Here is a 25575-nt window from a genome sequence, read left to right as displayed (position 1 = left end):
GGTTTCTTTTCTCAACAATATGCACACTGTCTTGCAGGGTGTGGCAGTTGTCTGTTCTTTTTCATTGCTGCAGTATACTTATCCATTTCATTTGGGGTGTTTCCCACTGATGCCTACTATGAATAACGCTGTCAGGGATACTCTTATACACGTCTTCCAGGACACATAGGCACACATTCCTGTTGGGAATATACCTAAGGGTTGAATCACTTGGTCATAGGGCATGCATATGTTCAGCTTTAGTACTGACCACACACCAGTTTTCCAAAGGCGTCGTGCTAGTTCATACTCCTGCAAGCAGTGTCTGAGCATTCCAACTGCTCCAAATCCTCACCAACACTCAATAGTGTCTACTTCTGGTGGGTGACATCTCTTTGTAGTTTTAATTTGCATTTCCCTGATGATTAATAATCTTGAGAATCTTTTCATATATTTCTTGGCCATTGGATATCCTCTTTTGTGAAGGACCTCTTCAAGTCTTTGGCCCTTTTAAAAATTGGGTTGTTTTTCCTTATTCATTTATAGAAATTCTTTATATATTCAATACTAGATACACATCTTTTGTTAGTTGGATCTATCTATCTACCTACCTACCTATCATCACAATTATCTTCTGCCATTCTGTGGCTTGCCTTTTCATTATCTTACACAGTGTCTTTTGATAAGCAGGAGTTCTCGATTTTAATTCAATTTTCAAGTAATCCAGTTAAACAATCTTTTCCTTTACAGGCAGTGTTTTATGTTTTACCTACCCTACAATCATGAAAATATCTTACGATGTTATCTTCTAAAACCTAGTTGTCTTAGCTTTTACATTTAGGTAAAGCATTTCACAATCCACATGGAACTAAATTTTGGGGGGTATTTCCAACTGATTTAGGATGACTTTTTCCCCATGTCATCGCTATGGCCCCTTTGTCACATATCAGGTGACCATGTATGTGGGTCTGTAGCTGGCTCTCTTTTCTATTCTTGCTCCAGTTCCACACTGTCTTGACTACTTTAGCTCGTTTGCTTTATTTAGCAAAAAAAATTAATTTTATTTTTGTTATCAAATTGTTACCCATGTGATTCATCCCCAGGACAGTGTCTTGAACAAAAGAACATAGTTCATTGAAACTAAAGAAATTTAAAAATATTTCAACAACTTTATTTGTATTTCTTGAGCATCATTCCTTGAGCACTTTCCTCCTCCACCCTTAATTCACTCTCCTGCTGTCCATCACAGAAGTCAGAAAAAAATAGAAGACACTCCTTGGAGGGTGGAAGGGGCACAGGGAAGAAAAGTTTAGCAAATCCAGTCTTTTTTGACTGGTCAGGGAGGTCTAGAGAGACTCACTGTTAATCATTTGTTTGAATTTTGTTTGGTTTTAAACTTATAGAAGCCATACAAGCATTTCCTAAATTTCAGTAAATGGAAGGAGAGTAATAATCTATATTCCCAACTAGCTCAACAATTGTAAATTCAATCTGTCTCTGCCTGGTCTTTATTTCACATGTTTAACTAGCCATTGGTTTTTAATTTGGCAAAGCATTGTACCACGTTTTGCATTACTGAAACTTATTCATAACCTCTATCATAAATGTGAACATTTGATTAAGCACATTACCAAAATTTACATAACCATTTCCCTACTGTCAAGCTTTCAGGTTGCTTCTGATTTCTCTTAGAATAGATAATACTGCAACGAACATCTTCAACTATATGGTTGTTTTCCTCTGCTGAAGCATTTCTTCCCAGTGGGTTTTACTAGTTGACAAGACCACTGACAATGTTCAGTTTCAATATACACATTGTAAATTAATTTACATTTTAATGAGGTCAAATCTTTTTCTATGTGTTTTTTACTAACATCTTTTTGGTTCTTTGTGCATTGATATAGCAAAGTCTTAATATTTTTCTCTTCAGTTTGCATAACACGTCTTTAGATGACGAAAATAGCAGCTATTTGTCTTTTGTTAGAGCTTGTGCTCCTTTGGGTCAGGGACAGTGTGGAATTCATCTGTGTGTCTTCAGTGATTGGCACACGACACGCACACAGCATGTGCTCAATCAATATTTGCTGAGTGAATGGAATCATGTTTGTTTCAAGTATTCTTCCCTGTCTATTCTTGCCATCTGTGCTTTGCGCATGGAAGGAATTAATAAATGTTGATTGTTTATTATGATAATGATGACATATGGTATATTTATTTTTAGTAGCATCTGTCATGAATAAGAGTCTCCCATTTAGCTGTTTCAGTCTGACAATCTTATGGATTGTTTTTTCTGAGGCCACTCCTCTCATTCTTGATATAAATAAGAATTCATCTATATGATTAATCTAATATAAATATGGAAATTTAGAGAAAACCCCCAAACGTTGCTTTAACTGATCAATACACACCTATTCATTCTCTACAATTATTTTGCATTTCAACGATGCTAACTGACCTGCAGTTCCCAGAATGCATTGTGCTCTCTCTTCCTGCTTGGCCTTTGAGCATACTGTTCTCCGCCATTTCTACCACCCCTTCCCATCTCCACCCCACAACTGGCATATACTCCGTTCCTTCAGATTCCCAGTTCAGCAAACATCCTCTGGTCTCTCCCTCCCATGGGCGGGTTGGAGTGTTCCTCCCCTATTTCCTCCTAGCACCCCTGATTTTTCCCCTCTCCTAGCACTTTGTATCAAGTGTTAGAATTGTCTGCAGGGACTATGCAGAGGTCATTCTTACGCGCACTCCCACTCTTCACCCTGGACTCTGTCAAAGTCCCTGGGACATAGTCGCAATCACAGACTTATGGCTAAGTGGATGAAAATAATTGAAATAAACTCCATGGATATCAGCCTTCTCTAGCTCAACTAACGAATAATTTCATCAGGCTTAAAAAGGAGACCCAGACCCAACTTTCTACTTTTTTTCACTCCTGCCCATTGAGAGGCTCTGCTCTCTCTTCCCCATGACCAAGAAAAAAATCCCAATTTCTCTTTCTGTTAGTGTTGTTTTTAAGTCTGGATACTCTGTAATGGTGGTTCTCAACTGGGGCAATTTTACCCTCTAGAGGATAGTGGTCAATGTCTGGAGACATTTTTGGTTTTCTTAACTAGGGGGAGGAGGTGCTGCTAGTATCTAGGAGGTAGAGGCCAGGGATGCAGCTAACACACTACAAGGCCCAGGACGACCCCCACCACGAAGAATGATCTGCCCCAATGTCAATATTGCTGAGGCTGAGAAACACTCCTCTATGAAACCCTTCCAATTACTTCAGAAGCCCCTCTGCCACCACTTAGCAGTCTCCTTGTCCCCAAAAGCCTAAACCCTGGGAAGATTTTCACTAGCAGTGGCCAGAATGACCCGGCATGCAGCATGGTCCCCGGCTCTGACAGTGCCAACCATGCTCTAGTCAGAAAGGTGCACACACTCCTATTATGCAAAGAAACCTCAACAACCCTTCAGATATCTACTCGACATAAAATTATTTAATTTACATGTGCAAGCACATGTTTTCATACATACTTATCATTGCCACAAATTAAGTGGCAATATTGGAAAGTCTCACATGAAATATTAACAAAATAATTTGATTTCCAAATGCTCTACGCAATCATCCTCCACTGGAGACACAGAAGTTGCAGCAAACAGCACAGCCCAAGGCCCCAGGCCCCAGCCCTGCCCAACCAGCAGCTCCAAGAGCTGGCGGATGAGCTCACAGCTGGATGTCATTGCAGACCTTAGAGTAATACTTGAAGAATAGAAGTTGGAGCATGCCCTCCCACTCAAAACCTTCCCTGGGCTCCTGACTTCAACCTGAGTAAAAGTCAAAAGCCTTACCATGGCCTCAGGACCCCCATCTGTGAGATCAACCCCCACTGCTCCCCTGCATTAGCTCCAGGCTGGCCTCCACGCTGTTCTCAAACACCCTGCACACATCCCAGCCTCAGGATTTTGTCCCCCGCCAAATTTCTACATAGCTCACTTCCTCTAAGTCTCTCAAAGATCCCTTTATCCAAGAGGTCTTCTCGAACCACCTCTATAAGAGAGCACACCCCCATCCCTCTCTACCACCTTCCTTTGTTTTATATTTCTCTGCAGAGCCCACCACCACCTGACAACTTACATCTTTATTTGTCTGTCTCCCCAAGAGGAATGAGAGCTTAGTGTGACAGCGTCTTTGATTGTTTACGGCTATAGTCCCAGCCCCTAGAGTGATTTCTAGAATATAATGTTTATTTAATAAATATTTGTTGAATGAATGACTCCATCACTGTAATTTTGGGTCTACCCCCATAATGCAAAGAGATGAAGAACTTCACTGAGTTGTCAGCAAGTAGGTATTAAAATCTTACTAGGTGTCTTGCCAGTGCTAGCACAGGAGGAGGATTACAAGGTAATAAAACCTGGTCCTTTTGTCTGTTTTCCATGCAGAGGTCTCATCACGAACTGCCCCTGGGAACCTAACTGCCTCATCACGAACCTAAACCAATGGGATTTGGGTAGCTCACAGAATTGCTGAGAAGACTGAGAACACGGAACCTGGCAGGAACTGAGCGGGCTCCTGGGAACTAAACAGCAGAGAGGGTCAGGAGTGGTTTTATAGCCAGACACAGTCAGGACAAGAACATTGAGCCATATGACCTGTGATTACTTCTTTTCTCCTTATTCCAGGGTGAAAGTTCTAGGAAAGAGCATCCGATGGGTCACCTTTAGGATTTATGCTAACTGTATGGAGCAGGAAGAAGAAGGGAATCTGCCTAGGGACGACTTTAGCATCCATGGTGGGGAATAGGCATCCATATTTATTCCCAATGAGGCTGAGTGCAGTGGGTTAAGGCTGTCTCTAGACAGAATTTGGCATGCTGGGAGGAAATGGAAAGGGATTCTGGGCAGCCAAAGATGGTCAATATCCACTCCGCCCTCGCCCTCGAGGAGTTGCCAGTTGTTTACTGTTAAGTCATAAGTGAAGGATGCACTAGTCGAGTGACACGATGGCCATGCCGATGCAGGGAGCTTCAGGGGTTCTGAGGAGGTGCCCGATGGGACCCTAGAGTCCCCCACACACTCTTCCTCATTGGAAGTAAAGAGATGACATCTGAGCAGACACTGGTCTGTCCTTTCCCACGGAGCCTCAGGGCCTAGTCCCATAGGCTGGGCATTCACTAAATGTCTCCAGAGCAGCACTTCCTAATGCATATTCCACACAACACTTGTCCTGCAAGATGCCTGTCATGCAAAAGTCAAGTAGGTTTCCAGAACTTGCACAAATATGCCCATTAGTGTATTGAGGGCTCTAAGAACTCCTCACTTAAAAAAAAAAATCAGCTCACCTCAGTAACCCATTGTTTCCCAAATTGACTTGCCCAAGTGACGTTCCTACAAAACGCACCAAGCATTTAGCATCCTGCTTAACTGGTAGTCAATGGAACGTCATTTGGAAAACCTGAGCCAGAATACAGTGGTCCTTTAGGATGTGTTCCCTCTGCCACCCATCTCACTTCTGATTGGTTCCAATGTACTGTGAGAAAGAAGAGAAACTCAGAGGGCAGAAGTGGTGGGGGGTGGGAGGCAGCGTGGATAGAGCCAGCACACTTGCTTTTTAAGGGGGCTAACCTGGTTTGGGCAATTCCTTAATTTCTCTAGAGATATCAAAGACTCAAAAGGAGGTAGAAAGTGGGCAACATAGAAATTACCTTGAGGACTGAAGCTCAATCACTTAATTTTTTTACATGACTTACCAGAATTTTTATGGCAATCCTTAATTCCTGCAGTGGAAGGTTTTGCGATGGCAGACTTTCCGTGGATGCTGGGTTCCTTCTGAAAGTGGAGGAAGGCCTCAGATGGCTTTCTTTTTCTGGTATATAACCCAGTCTCCTCTGAACTAAAGACAGGTTATCACGGAAAGTGGGCCATTCCCTCATCCTCGCTGTCCATCCCCCATAACCCAGGTGAGTCCTGCATCTCTATTGTCGTACAGAGACCACTTGCCTCCCAGAACCCACAGTTGTTGATGAGGAGCAAGGGACAGAGGTCACCTGGCTGGCTGAATTGCTGACTGCAGCAGCTTTAATTCAGCTCAGGGGTGCAGATGCTTGGGGTCAGTCCAGGACCTGCTGAGGCTCCTACCTTGCCTCACATGTGAAAGTCTCCTTACTGTCATAATAAAGTCTTACCCTGGCTTTAGATATGTCCTTGCAACTTAAGAAAGGATTACTGCATCTCTGATATCACAATTAAAATGGATCAGTAGGGACAGATAATGATTGATCCTTGAACTATTGTGCTGATCTGCTAAAAGTGCTAAAATATGACTTGAGCGGAAACACTGAATCAGAAGGATCAATAAACTGAGCGATATCGGGGCTGTCGCTTGCAGGCTTCCTGGGCAGGCTGGTGCTGGCGATTAAAGACACAGGTTGACTTTAAAACCGCTTCACCAGGAGCACGTAACCTTGATTTCTAAGTGAGAGTGTAACTGTCCTTGGGGTTGTCAACATTTCTAAACTCTTCCCTGGCTGTCTGCAAGGACATTTCCATCCAGCAGCTACCTCAGCTGCCACGACAAAGGCCATCTTGCCAAACTGAAATAAAGCTCGGTGAAACCTGGTTGGCCATGTAAGTGTGGTGTTTTTGTTTTTTTATAATAATAGAGATAAACTGGCTATTTTAATTTTTTTTTTTAAAGATTTTATTTTTTTCCTTTTTCTCCCCAAAGCCCCCCAGTACATAGTTGTATATTCTTCGTTGTGGGTCCTTCTAGTTGTGGCATGTGGGACGCTGCCTCAGCGTGGTTTGATGAGCAGTGCCATGTCCTCGCCCAGGATTCGAACCAACGAAACACTGGGCCGCCTGCAGCGGAGTGCGCAAACTTAACCACTCAGCCACGGGGCCAGCCCCTGGCTATTTTAATTTTTAAAGAATGGTTCCACTTTAATATGCCTTGTTGATGATTGGAAAAACCTCACTGTGGTCCATGTTGGTGAAATAGCAATGCAATAGCGTGTGATTTACCAGGAGTGATGCCTAAAGAGAAACACGCAGGGGAACAACCTCTTGCTTGTCTCTCTGTGGTCCATGCCTCCAGTCCTGAAGCCAGACTGAAACTCTAGGGGTTTGGCCACTCTAGGGTTAAAACAAAGAAGGTGAGGCATGGGGTAGAGGGAGACCCACCATTGGAGAAAAAGCACTTCTAACCCATTTCTGCATTTTGGCAGTTAGAGACCTGGAGGGAGAGGTCTAACGGGCTAAGGTTATGCACTTTCATTTCTCTTGGCACCCTCGGCAAAGAGAAAACCCAGATCCCAGCTGCTTAGCAGAGCATGTTTTCATGTCAACATGAATATAGCCGATTTACTTCTGAGCATGCTGGACCAATTTTCTCTGAAAAGGGACCTGCTTGTTCTCCTCCTCAAAATTAGCAAGTGTCCCTTGGAAAAATGCATGCAATTATATCCAATCTACAAAGCATAAGTTTGTTCTTATCATGAAGACAGGCTCCTCTGTGTGGGACAGGAAAACTCCTTCAACTGGCAGTTATAAGGCCTGGATTCCAGCCCAGCCTGGTTGGGTCACTCACCTTTCCTGTGACTCAGTTCTCTTATTGGTCAGATAGGACAAGGGGGTCTCTAAAGATCTCTTTGGCTTTCACATTCCTGGGGTCTCCAAATGTCAATTTGTTGTAGTAAATTCAAAATACCAAGGTCTGTGTCTTATTTATTTTCAGGGCCTTTCTGAAAGTTGCACCCGTTAGATATTGGGTGAATGGATGGAAGGATGGCTGGAAAGGAAAGGATGGAGTTGGGTGATTGGATGCTATGTTCATCACTGTTTCATGGGTTCTTTATTTGTGGAGGATTCCAACACTCATAATGAGCCCTCTTCTTGAGTTTTGACAGTCACTGAGAACACTGACCCCAGGGGAAGGAGATGATCTTGCTAGAGGTCAGCCTCCAAGATGAGTTTCGTTGGCTCCTGCCTCTCAGCATTGTGAATGGTTCAATAATAAGTAATTTGGGGCTGATTTTGCGGAGTGGACAGTTCTGAATACTTGGCAGTCACCCCTCCTAAGTTGGGTGTCTCCTTCGCCACATAACATGACACCCCTGTCCTTCCTCTGGTCCCTGCAGCTTCTCTGGGAGCAGGCTTGCTTACCCACCACTCAATCTCCACTTTTCTCACAGGTGAGAGTGCAACTGGTGATCCCAGTTCATTACGGAGGGGCTGGGCTGTGACTGCCTTGTTCCTTCCAAACACGTAACTGCTTCTGTTGGCCCTGCTCCCCGCCTCCCCCCGCACCGCACACCCTGGCCTCTGAATGGCCCTTGTGTAAGAAGCTGGGATCTAAATAGGACTCCTGGCAACACTGCCAATGCAGAAATTAAGATTCCAAACACAAGCCAGTGTTCCATATAGTTACATCCTCACTGGGATTGGAAGGCAGAGGCAGCCTTCAGATGTGGCATTTAGGGCCCTAACTGCTCATGAATGATGAAGGCTATTCCTGCAGCATTAATTTACCATCGTTGACCTCTTCCTGCATTAATTGTGAGGGTGAAAACTTTTATGACGACAGCTTCTTAAATGCTAATTTTGTCTTTCTGGTGAGGGAACAAGAAGCCCAGCTTATCCTATCTAATAGGACAACAGAGGCAGACACCCTCCGGCAATGATTTCTGATGAGCAATGTCTGATGGACACATTCTAATGAAGGGGAAACATCTGGCTGGAGACTGTCTTAGGCACCCTCGAAGAAGACCCCTGCTTCATGCACAACACATCTCAATTATCAAGAAAAGCCTCTGCAGAGACAAATGGCAGGAGTTAAAAGGAAGAGCAGGAGACGCAGTTTCCAGCTGCCCGACAGATGCAGACATCTGAAGGGATCTATTCTTTATGCGATGGCTTGAAAGGGGGAAAGTTTTCAAAGTAACTTTAAATTCCACATATTTAAAATCTTAGTTAAACTTATCAGAAAAACGGATGTGCACAAGAGATGAGAAGCCATTTGTAGAAAAATGGGCTTGCAAATAGTAGGGCTACGCATGCTTTGTATTCCGTGTGGATATGACATCCTTCCCCATTAGTAAATCCACATACTTTGTATTCAGTAAAGATGGGAGCCACCAACCCTGCAAAGCTCTGTCCAGGGACGAGGCCAGGCAATGCTGGGTTTGATGAATGCCAGCTGCAAGGAAAGGTGAGTATGGCGGGGGGTCTCAGACCCCAAAGATCGTCTATGAACTTTGCCGCTAGAGAGCATTTCTTTTGCATTCACCAACTTCTCCCTTAACTTGCAAATATTCCTCAGAGTTTTATCTCACATTAGCTATATGACATTGTTCATCTTTTTTGCCTCTTAAAACGTAGGTAATAAAATAACAATCACCTGCGTGTGCACTCTGCGTTAGGCATGGGGCCAGCATGACCTTGTTTAATCCTCTCAATGACTCCATGATGCAGGGACTAGCATCGTCCCCATTTTAATAACAAGAAAACAAGCCAGAGAGCTTAAATTCCTGCAGCCCTTGAATGTAACCAGCCTGCTATTCGACCTCTATATCGAAGACCTTCATTCAACAAAACTCAACTGGATGCCTACTGCGCACTGAGCCTGGAAGACGCTGGGATGAATTGGTCCCAGGGTGGTCACCCTTTGAATGAACCAATGGGGTTGGGGGTGGGGAAGCAAAGGAGGAAAGAGAGGTGACTGCCTCAGATGATATGGCCAGGGTGGGGTTCTGAAAAGCAGCGGAGGGACCCTGGGAGTGCAGATGGTGAGAGTCAGCAGTGGGGAGAAGGAGGTAGAGTGAGGATGAAGAAGAGACGGAAGAAAGACAGAGCCATTCCTCTGGTCTGTCTGATGGGCCCTGTGTGGGTCTGGTCTAAAGTCAATGATCCCTGAGAGGGCCCACCCCAGCTCTACAGCCCCCATGAGCCTATGGTGACAGACGGCTTATGGGCAGCTGCTTGAGGGCAGCCCAGCCAGGGCTCACGCCTGACACTAAGCAGCCCTGAGACCCAGGCAGGTCTCTAACCCTCCGAGTGTGAGCTTCCTTACTTCTGGATTTAAGATGATAATCAGCACCTCCTAGACGTATCCAGAGGATTAAAAGAGGTCCTTTGTGTGACATCCTCCTCAACTCCTCCATTCCTTTGCCACCCACATTCAATCCTTGAGAAAAATCTTTGGATTCTATTTCCCACACCTCTCCAAGTACATCTGGTTCTCTGAGCCACCACCCTCGTCACCACTTTCTCTTCTATGGACAGCTGCCGCGGGCCTTTAACTCTGCCTGATCCATCTCCTACCTACCTCTCCAGCCACTTTTCGTACCACTTCCCCCTTGCTCAGCATGATCAAGCCACACCCGGTTTCTTTTTAGCTACTTGAAGGTACTAGGCTCTTCCCTTCCTCAGGACCTTTGCACAGCCTGCTTCCTCTGCCTGAAACCCCCCCGACCCTGGCTACTGGTATGGCAAACTCCTTTTCAAGCTTCTTGACCTGAATGAGGTGCCCTTCTGTTTTTCTCTCTCATCTCTTTGTTGCAGTAATTTTGCTTACTTATCTGTTCACTTGATTTTTGTCCATCTTGAACCTCTAGAATATAAATTTCAGTAGGGCAGGTTTCCGTGATGTCGTCTTCAACTGTGCATACCCAGTGTTCAGCATAGTTCCCGGCACATAGTAACTGCTCAGTGATGGAAATCAAGGACAAGCAGCATAAACACTGAGACCCAAGGAGCAGATGTACACACAGAAGCATGGAGACGATGAAACCATCATGAAGAAGCCACAAGGTGGAGCTTCCTCTTGGCAGGGCAAGGTCAAGGACTAAGCCACTGCAGAAGTGGCAAGAGCATGTGGGGCAGGCATCAGTGGGGACCAGACGCTGTCCTCCTTTGTGCAGCTGCAGGTGCCCCAGTAGAGCTGGAACACGGTGACTGCAGGGAGCAGAATCCCAAGTTGTATAAACTGGCAAAATTCATACGGAAGAGATGGGATTGGAAACCTTCGAGAGTGACCTTAGGAAGACACCACGTCTCTCAGACTCCAAAACCAGAGATCCCACAGTTAATAAATGACTCATCAGACTCAGACCCAGGTCTGTCTGACCTTGAGCTGTTACCTTTCCAAGACCCTCTATGTTGTCATGAATCCATTGAACAGCTATTGATTGGGTCCCAGATGCTGTGCTGGGCGCTGGGGCTGCAGTGATGCATGCAACATGTGGTTCTTGGACACGTGTGGTCCCTGGACATGCGTGGTCCCAGGCCAGGGGGCAGCCAGCATTTGCTGAGCCTTGACCGTTGCCAGGCACAGATGCAGGAAGCACTTAACATATCTCAGCACATTTCCCCCCACTGAAGAACTTGGGTTAGAAAATATGACCTCCATCATAGGGATGAGCAATTCAGCAACCCCACAGGTTACTGGACTTTTCTGAATCTCAATATTTTTGTCTATCCAATGGGTATAAGTGTACCTTTCTCATGGAATGGTTGTGAAAAATAGCACAAAATCTTGTCCCTGCCCAGCAAATTGCAGGGTGCAGTGTTGGTAGATGGATGGCATTAGGAGTCTCCATTCTCCACAGCCCCCATACCTCACCATTTTCAGGGGGCTTTGCAGCTCCTTCCATCAAGAAGTGGGGCCTATTTTCCCACCTCTAGATTCTGAGTTCTGCCGTTTGACTTGCTTTGGTTTGAAGACGTGCTTTCGCACTTGTGTTTCTGCTCTTGCCCCCTGCCTTCACCTTGACAGCATTCCCAGACTGGCCCACTTGAGCACAGCCCTCAGCGCAGTTGACAGCCTGCTGACCCCAAGTACACAGGCCCAGAGGAGACCAGACCACCAACCAAAATCACCAACCCTCAGCCCTGAGAGCTAAAGAGACATTTATTGTTCCCTGAGCCACTGTGTCTAGGGATGATGTGTTTTTCAGCATTATCATGGCAATAGATACCTGAATTCCATTACTGTTTGTTCATACCTTATCCCCCTCCAGGTCCTCTGACCAAATGACATTTCTAGGTCTACATGGAGGCTGTTATGACTCCTGTGCCTGCTGCCACCATCCAGATGTTGCCCCCACCACAGCCACCCATGTGATAAAACTCTGCCTGGGAGGGTGCCGTGTCCAGGCTCTGTGGGCATTTTCCATCATCTCCCCACTAAGTGTCCAGAAGGCAAGAATTTTGCTGATAGGAAAGAAGTGTTGTGGAAGACAGGATGTAGGACATTCCTGGAATTGCCAGGCAATTCCTTGGAGAAGGTATGGCAGTGTGTCCCTGAGGTGGCAAGGAGGTCGCCAGACACCTGCTGAAGTAGCTAGAAGCACAGGCCAGGCCCGTAGGTCTGATTCATCTTGGGGCTGCCTAGGACAGGGACAACATTGGCCATTGCAGGGCTCCTGACCAGGGAAGGTGTTGGGCGGTGCTTCCATGGTCAGCTGGGAGAGAACAGCCCTTAGCCAGGGATGAAGCTGCTGGGATAAAGACAAAGGAAGGCGGGCAGATGGGCCGAGCATGGCGGCCAACTGTATATGTCAGTAGTGAGAGAACAGCTGCCTGACTTCCTAGTATCACAGACCTGGAGTGAGCCCACAGGTCATCTGACAAGTTGTCCTTCCCTCTGCATGCCCTACCTCAACCCTCATCCCCTTTCCCTCCTCCCAATCTCACTTTCTCTCTTTCCCCAACACACAGTTTGAACAGAACGCTTCAGAAAAGAAAATAACACAATCTATAAGCATCTGTTATTTTTTGACCAGGCTGGGGGGATGATTGAGATCATGTCATGCTAATTTAGAAATCAATGATTAGGATTAGTCACTAATCACAGGAAAATGCAAATCAAAACCACAATGAGATATCATCTCATATTTGCCAGAATGGCTATTGTTAAAAAAATGAAAGACAACAAGTGTTGGCAAGGATGGGAAGAAATTGGAACCCTTGCACACTCTTAGTGAGAAATGCAAAATGGTACAGCTGCAATGGAAAACAGTATGGAGACTCCTCAAGAAATCAAAAATAGAACCACCATCTGATCCAGTAATCTCACTTCTGGGTATTCATCCAAAGAATTGAAATCAGGATCTCGAAGAGATATCTGCATCCCCGTATTCACTGCAGCACAATAGCCAAGACACAGAAACAACCTAAATGTCCATCTACAGATAAATGGCTAAAGAAAATATGGTATATAAAGACAATGGAATATTATACAGCCCTAAAAAAGAAGATAATCCTGCAATATGTAACAACATGGATGAATCTTAAGGACGTTGTACGAAGTGAAATAAGCGAGTCACAGAAAGACAAACACTGCATGATTCCACTTATATGAGGTCTCTAAAATGGTCAAATTCATACAAAGACTGGAATGGTGATGGCCAGGGGCTGAAGGGCGGGGGAGATGGGAGTTACTAACCAACAGGCATAAAATTTCAGTTGAGCAAGAGGCATATGCTCTACAGATCCACCGAACAACATTGTTTGTATTGTCACCAATAATGTATACTTAAAAGCTTCTTAGGAGGGTAAATCTCACGTTAAGTGTTCTTACCACAATAAAGTAAAATTTTAAAAGGTGATTGGGATTAGCATTTTATATCCATTATAACTACTCCTCAGAACAACAATCCAGGGTAGGCGCACCACTTTACAAATGGGGAAGCTCAGCCTCACAGAGGTCAACTAAGTTGTCCAAGGTCAAAGAATGAACAGTGGAAGAGCTGGGATTTCCCAAAACCTCCTAGTTTCACCCCAGAACGCTGACTCCACGCTTGTCTCCGAGGGCGGGAACATTATCCTTTGACCCAAATTTTAATACACGCTCAAGGCACTCCAAACTCAGAATCCACGTTCCCCAGCCTCATCACGTAGCACAGCTTTCTGGAAGGGAAGTCCCTGATCCCTAGCATTGCGTGTTTTCAAAGCCGTCCAGGAACAGGGCTTGGCCAACCCCTCCTGCCTGTCTCGATGTTTAATCACCCTCATAGACTGTCTCCTAAGTCCCATAAAAAGAACAAATCAAACTTAAGCACACGCAAGGCATTAGAGAAAGCCACATTCCGGGCTGAGTAAGTAGCTGGAGTTCCGCCAGGGCCGGTATGAAGGATCTAAAAGAAACTATGAGCTGAGGGTCATTAAAGTCAAGCAATTTAATACCGGAAAAGGAAGAGAAGTTTAAAATCACAGTCCTATTATAGACTCTCGCTTCATCCCATCTTCCAGTTAAAATGAGGAGCCTGTGTCCACCTCTTCTCCTTTCTTGGGGGCGCCACGGGAACCAGCCCTCCACCCCTGAGAATGTGCCGTATCAGCTCCGGCTCAGAGGAGCTAAGATAATCACATTCATGAGAGCCCTGAAATAGGCGGGATTGAGGAACTCAAGAGCAGATCGATAAGGAAGCGGCAGCCATCTCTAGGTTAAAATGGACTACCCACAGAGATAACCTGCTCGTTCCACGGGGCTCCAGGTTAACTATGTGAAGTCTTAACATTCAAAGTGAAAGCAATCAATTTTCACTCAAATAGTCTGAGCTCTCCTTCCAGTACTGTAGACGATGGTTTTCCAACCATCCTCCAACACACGGCTGGACTTCTGGAACGGCACAGGGGAGCACGCCACCTGGACAGGCGTGTTCAATGCCCCCTCCCACCAGAGCGCCTCTCCTTTTATCTGTCTTGCAAATTGACTTTCCATAAGATTCCATTTTAAGAAAAAGTTCCATTTAAAAATAACACAAACTGCTTTAAGGGAACTCAGCCCTCTGGAGTCAATGGAGTTTGTGAAAAACAGAAACTTCACAGCTGAAGTTCCTAAAATATTTTTCAGGTGCTCTCCCCTCAGCACAGAGGTCAGACGGCAGCATTGTCAAATACCAGCCTAAGGGGAGAATGTTCCAGAAGGTTTTATAAACATAAGATCTCCTCATGTGCCCAAGGTAGGCGTATGATGTGAAGCCACGGCCCTTTCAAGAACAAGGGCATCTGTGAGCAGGAAGCCAGATCTTACTTGTCTTCTGCTGGAGCACGGGGATACGGTTTCCACCAGGACACAAGACGTCTTTGAGCTCCCTAGAAGCTGGGGAGGGCGTTGGCCCTAATTTTCCTTTTCTGGCAATTAGGACCTCTCATGCTCTTCAGGAGCTCTCCGTCAGCCGGGCATGGCCTCCCTGCCTAGTGCATTTCACCACCTGAGCCAAGGACAAGTGGTCAGCATGCAACCACACCCAGAGAGGCAGAGCCACTCTTAAAAGCAAGAGAGGAGGAAGCAGGTTAGGAGACACATCGTTCAAAACAAGGTGCTTTACAAGAATGATCTCACAGCCAGCGCTGGCGTCTTTACCAAGATGTAAAATAGGCATTGAAAAGCCAAGGGTATGCAATGAGAGGGTAGCGGGCTTCCCTTGGTTGGGGAGTTGCTTTCCTCAGTGTCCTCGTCCCCTCTGGCTCAGCCACATAACAGCTGCCAAATAAATCTTCCTTTCGTGCTGGGAAGCTGACACTAACATGATCGTTATATTAAATAACACAATAAGCTTCAAAAATACATTTAATTCCATGTGTCGCTTTCAATTTATGTCGCCTTTGTGTATATACTTTTCTTTTAAAAAATCTTTTCTTTAGATGGCCAGCGGGGCTCAACACTACTCAAAAAAATGCCACTTTAGCTCCTAACCAAGTCTATTCTCTCCAAGCCTTATTAATAATATTTCACCAAAACAAGCAGCATTCCGCACAGCAGGGCCCACCGAGTTTGGGAACATGCCTTCTATTTGCAGGCATTCCCCAATAATATACAACCCTTGGAAGGAGCGTGTGACTTCCGGCGATTACTTTTGCTATTTTTCTCTTGGGGGGCTCTTGATATACAACTAGCAATTAATAAGAAAATAGAAACCAATAAACCTCTTTAATTTAAAGCAACCTAAAATCACACCAGTAATAACGTATAAGCCCCACTCAGACTTCTGCACAGGTTGGGGCTCTTGGCCCTGGGGCCAGGCGATATAAGATGGACAGAGGTTGATGAAGTCAGAGGAAGGAGATTGAGACGACCAAGGTCAGGGGAGAGGGACAGGTCAACTCAGAGCGGTGGAAGGAGAGAAAGCAGAAATGGAAATACACGGAGTGTCTCGGTGTGTCACCTCAAAGTCCTTTGACGTCAGCCATGGTGACATGCCTGGTTCCCTGTCCCCCATGACTCTCCAAATTCCACAAGTAACTTAGCTCCTCCCTCCAACCAGCCAGCTCATTCTCCCAACAGGTGTTTATGGAGGACCTAGGCTTGGCAATGGGGCTGGCAAGCAAAACCCAAGCTCTTGTGCAGCTTACACTCTGGATGGGGGAGCAGATAGTCATCAAATACTAATAAACATAAAATCGTGACTGTGACAAGTGCAGCAAAAAAGGTGGGCTCCTGAGGTGGGATTGGTCTTGAGATCAGGGATGGCTTCACTAAGACATAAGGATGAGGATCCATAGGATGGGTCAAGGTTACTTAAGGGAAAGAGGATGGGTGGCTTAGCTCCAGCAAAGAGATCAGCTTGTGCAGAGACTCCGTAGCAGGAGGCACATGGAGAGCAGGGGTGGAGCAGAGACAGGAAGAGGGAGGTAGAATGGCGCTCAGGGACCAGTGGCCCCAGGGCCTTCTGGACCACGGTAAGAATTGTCTTTATTCTAAGAGCAATTGGAAGGCTTGGAAGTGTTTCAAGCAGAGAGTGGCATGGCCTCAACCACTCATTCTAGCTGGAGACATAGACTAGACAGAGAAGGCACAGACTGTTGCAGTAGTCCAGGCCAACAGGGCAGCAGGACCGGAGAGAAGAGGGTGGATCCCAGAGATGATTTACCCAGGGGTACCTCAGAGGGACTTGGTCATGGATTGAACACAGGAGTGTGGGAGAGGCAGAAAGACTCCCAGGTTTCCAGCTTGGCCAACCAGATGGACAGCAGTGCCATTCCTGAGATGAGACAGCAATCTGGAGCTTACAGAGATGTCAGCAGTTCAATGGTCCTCATGCCCACATTGTGCCCAGTCTCAAACTTGGGTTTCTGCCTCATTCTGGGGAGTGAGTTCCTGACTTGTACCCAGTTCCTATACCTGATGACCTCAGGTACTCTGGGCAGGACCTGTCCTGTGTCAGACCAGCCACAGCCTCTCTCCCACAAGGCCCCCACCCTATGATCCCAGACACCAAGATGTACCTGCTCCATCTGAGGCCACCGTGTTCTCCAACTGCCTCTCCCTGACATTGTCCACACCCAGCTCTCACCATACTCTCTGGAACTGGGTTCAGGCTCTCCCTGACTTCCCTGCCCCGGCAGCTGGGTTGACCCCCAGGTCCCAGGCATCTCATGCTGCCCAGTCTTCCACAGCTTCACTTTCTCCAAGTCAGGCCCTCGTGGTCTCAGGCCTAAAAACTAAGACCCAATATTGTATGCTGCCATGACATCTGAAGCAACTGGGAGGGCTTCATCTGGCTAAACCACTGGCTTAGCCTTCCTACTGGCTCCCACAGGTAAGATCCCCCAGGCAAATAACCTTCTTATCATGGGCACTAGGAGCAGTTCCTGTTTATCCCCGAGTGGTGGGCTTCACATCCCCGCCAGCCCATGGAATTATTCAAACAAGCCAATCACATCCTCCCGCAGGAACCAGGGGGCCCCTCCCCCTTTGATACTACAAAGCTGCCTCCCACAGCTTCTCCTTGTTCACCATGTTCTCGCGTGCGATCCTTGTGTGCCCTGCACGTAGCATGTGGTTTCCTCCTCCCTGGGGCTGAGTGCACATGACTCACGAACTGCTGTTGATCTCATCTGTCCAGGGTCAGGTGTGGCGTATGGCCATCCCCATAACCGTAGTGCAGGAATCCCTCCCTTATCAACAGGACGAAGAGGAGGCAGTTAAAACAGCGCTTTACAGAAGAGCTTTATGCCGGATAACTCTTGGAGGTGAAGGAACGACAATCACTTGAACTAGCAAATTACACCTTTATTTCTTAAAAACACAGCAAACTCCAAAAGACCCTTGCTGGTGCTTTTAACAAGGGATGCTCCTGACAGCTTCTTCGGTTCTGCACCCATAGACTCTGATGCTGCGGGTCTGGGTGGAGTCAGGAGACCTATTTCTGTTTTAGGTCCTGTGATTGATTCAGATGCCCTCTTCCTGGGAGAACTCCTGCTAAAGCAAAGCCATTTTCCTCATGCTGTGATTGCAGTAAAATCTTGTCTTTCTGTTGGATGGCATGGAGCTGCTTCTCAGTCATTGTGCTTAGGCTTCTTGATGTTTCACTAAGGGGTGCTCCTTTCCAGGAAAAATAAATGCTGGATGCCTGTCTCTGAGGCCCAGATGGCTAGCTATCTGAGCACCCACAGCAAGGTAGAAGGGTTCACACACTTCAGAGGCAAACAAATTGAAACTACAGGTGGCTCTACTCATTTCATCTTTCTTTTTACTTTTTCTTTTTTTTTTTGAGGAAGATTAGCTCTGAGCTAACATCTGCTCCCAATCCTCCTCTTGTTGCTGAGGAAGATTGGCCCTGAACTAACATCTGTGCCCATGCTCCTCTACTTTATATGTGCTACACCTGCCACAGTGTGGCTTGATAAGCGGTGCGTAAGTCCGTGCCTGGGAACCAAACCAGCAAACCCTGGGCTGCTGAAGCAGAGCACGCAAATGCCACTGCGCCAGCCCCCTCATTCCACCTTTCTAAGAATGAGACATAGTGGCCCTCATGGACTGCCCACCTCGTGTCCACCCCAGCACCTCATTTCCTCAGATCTGGATGTGTTCCTCAGTACACAAGAGGCACTAACTGAGCTTTCACACCTTTGAGAGGAAGCAGTTAAATCTGGCTGGATGCATTTCTTTCTGACACAAAGCTACACAGACTGGGAAATCTTCAGTTCAGCTCTTTGCTTAGCACATTATTTTACCAATTATTTTAAAATTAGATTATGCACCAGGTGATGGGCAAAGATGAAGCTAGAGGCAGAAACTTGTGCAGGAGGGAAAAACGTTGCTTGTAACCCTGTTTATGGGTGATTGCAGCAAAATGAGGATCAACACCCAGGCAGCCGCCAAGCAGAACTCAGGAGGGGGTTATTCATGAGCATAACAGTTATTTATGAGCAAACAGGGACTATCACATGCCCCTGTGACAAAGGAGACTTGGTCCATTTTCTTTCCAATGATATCCTACACAAGTAGGCGCAACAGACTCAATTGTGTCTCCTTTATGTCTTGTGCAGAAGGCAGGAGTCAATGTTCTTTCTTCACTGGTGTTCAGAAGCTGCACTGCCTTTTCCCACCTCCAGAACAGCGTGGACACTGGGAGGAGTGAGCTCCAAGCAGACTCCCCAGGAGCCGCCTGGGTGGAAGCCTCTGTCCCTCCCGACAAAGGAAGCTGAGTAACAGCACAGGTGACCAAAGGCAATGCTTTCTTTGTCAGGCGCCAACAGCTATCACATGATCCAGTTCCCAGCCTGCTCTGCGGGCTTGCCTGGGAGGGTCAAGGGGGGGGGTCCCTGGATGCAGGATCAACTCCATGTAGCTCCTTCACACAAATAATGCTGTTCAATCTAGTGAACAACTCCTACGAGCCAGTCCCTGATCTTAGGAACACGGAGGCAAGTGGGACAAGGTCCCTGCCCTGTGAACACACAGTCTTGAAGGGGAAAAAAGACAAGTCTACAAAGGGAACAAGGCAATGCTGGAACAAGGCAATGCTGGTTGTGGAACAAACCACATGCCCTTGGAGACTGGGGGTGGGCAGGTTGAATCAGGGGACTCGTTTCACAAAAGGAAGGATTTTCACAACAGAAATATATAGAAGTTGGTTTCAGGAAAGTCTCTCCACAGGCAAGGAGCAATACAGGCAAGTGTTGAGCACAGGTGCTGCAAGCCTATGTTACTGGAGAAAAATCTAGAAGGATAAACTAGAGTCAGAGTGGGAAGGGCACCAAAGGCGTTTGCGAAGGAGTTTGCACCTTGCCCTCTGAGGACTGATGGGACTTTTGAGCAGAGAATTTGCATTGATTAAAGATGCTCTAAAACACTGACCAGTAGGTGAACTCGCCTCAGGGGCAGGGAAGCATCTATGAGAATGAGGCAGGTGAAGTGCAGTGTGTTCAAAACGGCTTCTGTGTCAAAAATAACCCACGTCTCAACTCCAACAATTAGAGCCTTGATAAAAACCAGTTATTTTCAGGGAAAACAAACAGATAAATTGGGTGTCCCTTCCATACCTTGTTCATAGAGAACTGCAATTACAAATGACTTCTGGAAGAGAAAAGAAACACAGCTCATGTCAGATCCAGGATGGTTTTTAAGGGATAATAGAACAATCTTTCCTCAAAGCACGGTCAAGGGTATGTATCTTTTTGGGGCAACTAATTGTTTGACTGGGTACTAATGAAACAAACTATGGTTATGAAGGCTGCATCACTGCTCTTGTAAAAGCTGGACTAAAGGAACAATTCTCCTCAGGTTTTAAGCGGAAATATAATTACTTCATCCCACTCATCAATCAAAGACCCACCCTTTAAAATCTGCCAGTCGTAAAGGTCAGGCCTAATTGATCAGGAGACAGAAAATTTCATGCTGTCCCACCTTCCTTCCTAAACAGAGAGAATTAGTAATTAAAAATTCCAAGTGACCTTCATCAGTTCCCTTTAGATACATTTCCTGTAACTGATTTCCCCGGAAATGGCTTAACTAGACACCGGATTCTCCCAATCCTTGTGAAATCCTAAGCTCAAGCAGTCTCACCTGCTGACAGGTAGCACGATGATGGGGAAACGGCGGTAAATGGAATCGTTTTATGACACGAAGAATGGAAATTTGAATGGGACTTCCTACTTCCACTGATTTTGAAAACAGATGTGAGTTTGGGCAGAAATAATCATCCCTTCCTACATTTTCTTCTCCCTTAGTGTTCAGATCCTATTAATCACAGTAAACTGAAATTGTACCCAGGCCAACAGATTTCAAACGCTTTGCCAAGAGGACAGTTTTACCATATCAAGTCAGCTCCCTGCCCTTCGTGGTCCTGGAATTTCCAATGACCAGGCCATGAATAGTGGCATTGTGCAGACAAGGACACAAAAGTGAAAATCTGGAGGGGACAGTTCAGTGAAGATTTCCTGAGAAGCACTTTGGACCCTGTGTGGACCAAATACCCACTGATCCAGCATCTATACCAGAGGCTACCACCCACATCACTGGATTTTAGAGCAGCTCCACAGAGATGGGGGACCCTAAACCGCCATTGTCTAAGAGCAAAATAAGACCTGAGGACGTGGAAAGACTTCCAAAGATAAAGCCCCAATTGAGGGCACAGTCGACCCTGCCACTAGGAAACTCAATTTAAAAAAACAAAAGTCTGTGGGGTTGGCCAGGTGGCATAGTGATTAAGTGTGTGCACTCCACTTCCATGGCCCGAGGTTCATAAATTCGGATCCCAGGCACGGACATTGCACCACTCGTCAAGCCACGCTGTGGCAGCATCCCACATAAAATAGAGGAAGATTGGCAATAGATGTTAGCTCAGTGCCTATCTTCCTCACAAAAAAAAAAGTCTAGGAGCCAAGGCCAGGACTCATCTCCCCACCCCATGCATGTGGGTTCCATAGGTTTTGTAGCCTCATCCTCTTCCTGCCACATGTGTTCTCTCCTGCACTAACCTCAGCTGTTCTCGTGGTTTCTCATATGACCCACCTGTAAATGACAATCATAACAAGATCTATAATCCTGACTGGTCTCTTGATCTCGATGCCAAACCGCCAACCGCCTCCTGGACACCTAGGGCAGATGGCCTCTTACACACAGTGTCCAAACACCACAAATTCAGGATCCTCCCACCAACACGATCCCTTGACCCCATAAGCCTCCTGAATCCAGCATTCTCTACTGCATTAATGGTACCACTATCCACCCAGCAACATCTTTAACTTCGCCCTTATCCCAACTGCCCTGAAATAATTCAGCCATTTCCCAGCGCCGCAAGGGTCCCAGCACCCGCTGCCCCTGCCCAGCCCGAACTCAGATCATCTCCTTCCTGGAATGGCACAGCAGAGTCATCTTCCTAGAACACTGACCAGACCACATATTCCAGCAACTTTAAACCATTTAATAGGTCCTCTTTGCCTACTCAATACAGATTAAAAATAAAGTTATTTATTTTGGCTCAACACACTCTAAAAGCCTTCTAGCAATTCCAGCTGCGTGAGCTACCCTGGAATAGAGTGAGTCCCCTGTCCTTCAGGCTTATTACCTGCAGAGGCTTCTCCATTTCTGCCTGGGAATGAGGGGCGGGGCTTCAGATATTGGACTCAGGAAGATGGACAAAATGACCTCTGTGGAGCCTTTCAAACTTGAGGTTCCATGGGCCTTTGGGACTTCTGCTCGGTCCATGGACTCCTTCTGGGAGAACTGCCCTCCTAGCTGGCACCCATGAAGTCGGATCCTCGGAAGCCGTGTTTCCAGTGTCTGACCTTGCCTCCTGACCTGAGATGACTGAGTCAGGATGGAGCCCGAGAAGGTGCATCGGGCCACACGAGCAGCAAGAGTCAGGCACCGATTCCTGTTACCACAGCTCTAGGTGACGGTCCACCATCCTGCCGCCGAGGCCCGCAGAGCCCCCTTGGTTCCTGTGCTTTCTGCAACCTGCTGGCTTGTGCTTCCATCAAATTCACTAGTTTCCTGACAACAGTTTCCCTTTTGCATCCTATAGTGTGATTCTGGTTCTTGCCACCCCGAGCTTGACCTTGAACTCTGTTCTCTGGGTTTCCAAAGCCACTGAGAGGGCTGCTAAAGATGTCCTCCTTGTGCTGGGTCCTCATGAGTGTGGGGACAGGGCGTCTACTTCCTTGTTCCTCCTGAGAGAGCAAGTTCAACCACAGAGAGCTCCGAGGGCACAGGTGGTGCTCAGGCCAACTATCACAGAAAAGATGTGACAGGACTCCCTCCCTGAGCAAACTTTACTCAGGCTCCTCTGAGCCCCCTTCCAGACTAGCCCGTCTTGTGGCCTGCCAGGCCCCATTTTAGCAAGAATCCTGTTGAGTCCAGTCTTAGAGAGAATGCTGCTGAGCCAGTTTAGCAAGAATTTCCCTGACCCTTGCTGTCTAATCACGTCCCTCTTTCCCTACCTTTGATATCTGATCAAGTTCTTAGTAATTTCCCATCCACAAGGCCCTCTCTCTGCCCATTAGCCATAAATCCTCAGCTGCCCCTGCTGTATTCAGAGTTGAGCTCAGTTCTGTGTTGAAGTCTCTCTCCTCTCCTTCAGAAGCTCGAATAAAACTGTCTTGCCCTTTTTAACCAGCGTCCAGGGCAACTTCTCTTTAACAGATGGAAACAACCTTGTGGGGAGATGCAGGCAGCATCTCATGAGTAGCCCCTCAGAGAGTCAGCCCTCCAGGGAAGCTTGGTGCCCATTTATGTCCCAGCTGACAGAGACTCTCTTTAACCAAATTTGAGTCAGTCTCCTCTGAGAACTCTTGACAAGGCCTCACTCTTGGCTTCTGTCCTTGGCCTGTTTAGTCCAGTTTTAGCAAGAATCCTGCTGAGTCAATTTAGAGAAAATCCCCCAACCTTGACGTCTCATCAAATTCCTCATCCTCCCAACTCTCAAGTCCATGTAGCCAAAATGTCCCGTACCTCTGGTGTTTCCTCCTAGAAATGTTCCAGCCACCGACCCCTCCCTGCTCCTTGGCCATCAGGCCCCACTCCTCCTTGTATGTGGAGTTGAACCCAACCTCTCTCCCCGGCTATGAAACCCCCACTGCAGTAGTCCCCCAAATAAAGTCTGCCTTACCCTCTAAAAAGCACCATGAATGATTTTTTTCTTTAATAATTCCTTGCCTTCTACCAGAATACGCGAGGTTTAAGACCGCCTCTGAAGTGTTCTTCCATAATTAGAACTTTGAAAATACAGATAGATTTAAAAAGGAAGAAAGAAATCCAGGAGACACGCATCCCCCTCTCCTCACCCAGAGCTGCTGGGGCCCTTTCCCTGCAGCCTGGACCGTTGACCTCTGGCATGGGGGCCAGCTTGTACTTGGTTTCTAAGTCCTTAAACTGCTAAGTACAGGCATCCGCTTCGGAAGTGCTGGAGAAGGCCCATTTCCAGCTGACCTCGTCCTCAGGAGAAGAGGACCAAGGCATCCTCGTTTAGGTCACTAGTCTCCCAGCCACCTCTGAGTGCTCTGAGGAAAATGCAGCATTCTTCTCAATGCTCCCCAATTCCCTGTGGGGTGCAGGGGGCCAGACGTGCTTCCTGAGCCTGCCGTTCAGGCAACCAGAAGCTTCTATCAGCGGATTCACCTTCTTACCACAGGCAGTTTCTGGGCTAGTTGTGTAAAGGATCCAAACTAAGTAGCTGCCACTATTAAAGAACAAGCTGTAAACCATGCTTTGGGGGCGCTCCAGAAAGGATTAACCATGAAGGCTTCCTTCAAATAATATTTTCGTCCTGGGTTGACTGTGTCAGTTATGAAAAAGAATTCAGGTCCCTGATATCTTTAATATAGGCAGGTGGTAAGAGGTAATAAAAAGAGAAGCTATAAACTGTATGTGTGTTGTGTGCATTCACATATCACACACATATGTATGTACACATACATACACACGCAGATATATTTTTTGCATATACTAACTCGTCTGCAACATTTACAAACTCCAATTAAAATGAAGATTACAAAATAAAATTTGCCGCATGAAAACATTCCTTCAGAATTTATTTTTGCTAGAGTCTCTGAATTGGAATATTCGACTAACCCAGTAGTCTTATTACAGTCCCATCAGAAAATCTGACTTAAATCCATGATTTCTCTCATGAAAGGGAGAAAAAAAGTTTGCTTTCACACCAGTTATGTTGACAAACTTAAAAAACGTTATGAACGGTAACCATATCACCCAGTGTTTTTACAGCTTAGTGGCTATGAATTGAAGCTTCGTAAAAAATGATCGATGAGGGGCTGGCCCCGTGGCCGAGTGGTTAACTTTGCGCACTCTGCTGCAGGCGGCCCAGTGTTTCGTTGGTTCGAATCCTGGGCGCGGACATGGCACCACTTATCAAACCACGCTGAGGTAGCATCCCTCATGCCACAACTAGAAGGACCCACAACAAAGAATATACAACTATGTGCTGGGGGGCTTTGGGGAGAAAAAAGGAAAAAATAAAAAAAAAAATCTTTAAAAAAAAAAATGATTGATGAACGCACAGATACCATGCCTGTGTGTAAATTGCACCCACTCTATACTGAGAAGGTTCCACATTTGTCCCAGTCCTCATTCCTGGCGGAACCCCGCACAGCACTGGCCTGAACCCCTGCACGACCAGCAATCTGCCGTCATCTCGGGTTCCCCTGCGCTGCCTGAGGCCACTAATATTTCTTTTGCATCGTTTGCTTTTCCAGAGACTGCCAGCCCAGAAGCCCGTGTGTTTAGAAATTCAGATCAGCTTCAAGTCTTGTCAGAGCCACTGAGCCCTCCTCCGGGGTTTGGGGGGACACTAGCCTCCAAGGCACATTTCATTATTAAAAATAAAGGCTTGAAAGCGAACGCACCCAGTCAGAGCCCAG

At 46.5% G+C, this 25575-nt stretch overlaps 1 protein-coding gene across 3 annotated transcripts in view; it reads right to left on the bottom strand.

Annotated features, from left to right (window-relative positions):
• The window catches only part of C1H10orf90 (chromosome 1 C10orf90 homolog), a 215883-nt gene that overhangs the window by 166121 nt on the left and 24187 nt on the right, over positions 1–25575 (bottom strand). The window lies entirely within an intron of this gene.

This window comes from Equus caballus, chromosome 1, assembly GCF_041296265.1.
Source record: "Equus caballus isolate H_3958 breed thoroughbred chromosome 1, TB-T2T, whole genome shotgun sequence".
NCBI lineage: Eukaryota > Metazoa > Chordata > Mammalia > Perissodactyla > Equidae > Equus > Equus caballus.
Note: the sequence above shows the minus strand (reverse complement) of the source record. Positions and strands in the feature narration are given on the sequence as shown.